Below are 2,500 nucleotides of genomic sequence, written 5' to 3'. Positions count from 1 at the left end.
GTCGGTTGGGCGGCAGCCCTGGTCGGTCTCTGCAGACCTGGAGGCTCGAGACGTTTGTTTGGAAAACTCACCAAGTCTCGATTCTGCCACCTCCTACCTCTGTGCAGATACCCCGCCAACCCCCAAGGACAGAAATGACAAGTGTCAAGTTGGCGGGGCGTCGGGCCACCTGCTGCCGGCCATGAGCATCCAAATCCCCGCAAAAGGGGCATTTTCATTTCTTCATCGGGACTTCCGGCAATTTCCAAGGTTCAACTCATTAACGTTGTTCGCAGACACTTGCCAGAAAATGCAAGTGGCCACTTTGCCGGGCCGACTCGCTTGCCCAAGCGGGAAACCATCAACCGAAGGCCCGGTAAGGCGGCCGAATCTGACCTCATAGACTTCCACACAACGGGACTTTTGACTTTCCCGGCCGCGGGTGGCCTCCACCCGGCCTCAGCCATCAGCCCTGCCTGCCTCCAGCCGCCTTCTGGTTAATGAGTTATCCAGCCTGGCACTTCGGTTGCGCCAGCGAGACCAAGTCTCGGCTTTGGTTAATGATTTGAGCCGAACCGACCTGCCCCCCGCCACCGCGGGCTGAACTCGGGCAGGTCTGCCGATTTCCCGACTCCTTTCGGGGCCTAATCGGGTCGCGCGAGCCGCCTGGCGCGATCGGGGCCCATGCCCCGGCCTCTGCCAGTCCTCGGGCAGCCGCTTTTGAAGCCCGACCAAAAACCCGAAAAATGGGCAAAAAGGGAATAAATTCCCGCCCAAAAAGGGTGAATAGTCGGTTGGGCGGCAGCCCTGGTCGGTCTCTGCAGACCTGGAGGCTCGAGACGTTTGTTTGGAAAACTCACCAAGTCTCGATTCTGCCACCTCCTACCTCTGTGCAGATACCCCGCCAACCCCCAAGGACAGAAATGACAAGTGTCAAGTTGGCGGGGCGTCGGGCCACCTGCTGCCGGCCATGAGCATCCAAATCCCCGCAAAAGGGGCATTTTCATTTCTTCATCGGGACTTCCGACAATTGCCGAGGTTCAACTCATTAACGTTGTTCGCAGACACTTGCCAGAAAATGCAAGTGGCCACTTTGCCGGGCCGACTCGCTTGCCCAAGCGGGAAACCATCAACCGCAGGCCCGGTAAGGCGGCCGAATCTGACCTCATAGACTTCCACACAACGGGACTTTTGACTTTCCCGGCCGCGGGTGGCCTCCACCCGGCCTCAGCCATCAGCCCTGCCTGCCTCCAGCCGCCTTCTGGTTAATGAGTTATCCAGCCTGGCACTTCGGTTGCGCCAGCGAGACCAAGTCTCGGCTTTGGTTAATGATTTGAGCCGAACCGACCTGCCCCCCGCCTCCCCCGGGCTGAACTCGGGCAGGTCTGCCGATTTCCCGACTCCTTTCGGGGCCTAATCGCGTCGCGCGAGCCGCCTGGCGCGATCGGGGACCATGCCCCGGCCTCTGCCAGGCCTCGGGCAGCCGCTTTTGAAGCCCGACCAAAAACCCGAAAAATGGGCAAAAAGGGAATAAATTCCCGCCCAAAAAGGGTGAATAGTCGGTTGGGCGGCAGCCCTGGTCGGTCTCTGCAGACCTGGAGGCTCGAGACGTTTGTTTGGAAAACTCACCAAGTCTCGATTCTGCCACCTCCTACCTCTGTGCAGATACCCCGCCAACCCCCAAGGACAGAAATGACAAGTGTCAAGTTGGCGGGGCGTCGGGCCACCTGCTGCCGGCCATGAGCATCCAAATCCCCGCAAAAGGGGCATTTTCATTTCTTCATCGGGACTTCCGACAATTGCCGAGGTTCAACTCATTAACGTTGTTCGCAGACACTTGCCAGAAAATGCAAGTGGCCACTTTGCCGGGCCGACTCGCTTGCCCAAGCGGGAAACCATCAACCGCAGGCCCGGTAAGGCGGCCGAATCTGACCTCATAGACTTCCACACAACGGGACTTTTGACTTTCCCGGCCGCGGGTGGCCTCCACCCGGCCTCAGCCATCAGCCCTGCCTGCCTCCAGCCGCCTTCTGGTTAATGAGTTATCCAGCCTGGCACTTCGGTTGCGCCAGCGAGACCACGTCTCGGCTTTGGTTAATGATTTGAGCCGAACCGACCTGCCCCCCGCCTCCCCCGGGCTGAACTCGGGCAGGTCTGCCGATTTCCCGACTCCTTTCGGGGCCTAATCGCGTCGCGCGAGCCGCCTGGCGCGATCGGGGACCATGCCCCGGCCTCTGCCAGGCCTCGGGCAGCCGCTTTTGAAGCCCGACCAAAAACCCGAAAAATGGGCAAAAAGGGAATAAATTCCCGCCCAAAAAGGGTGAATAGTCGGTTGGGCGGCAGCCCTGGTCGGTCTCTGCAGACCTGGAGGCTCGAGACGTTTGTTTGGAAAACTCACCAAGTCTCGATTCTGCCACCTCCTACCTCTGTGCAGATACCCCGCCAACCCCCAAGGACAGAAATGACAAGTGTCAAGTTGGCGGGGCGTCGGGCAACCTGCTGCCGGCCATGAGCATCCAAA

Source organism: Pristiophorus japonicus, unplaced genomic scaffold (assembly GCF_044704955.1).
Source record: "Pristiophorus japonicus isolate sPriJap1 unplaced genomic scaffold, sPriJap1.hap1 HAP1_SCAFFOLD_1349, whole genome shotgun sequence".
Taxonomy (NCBI): domain Eukaryota; kingdom Metazoa; phylum Chordata; class Chondrichthyes; family Pristiophoridae; genus Pristiophorus; species Pristiophorus japonicus.
Note: the sequence above shows the minus strand (reverse complement) of the source record.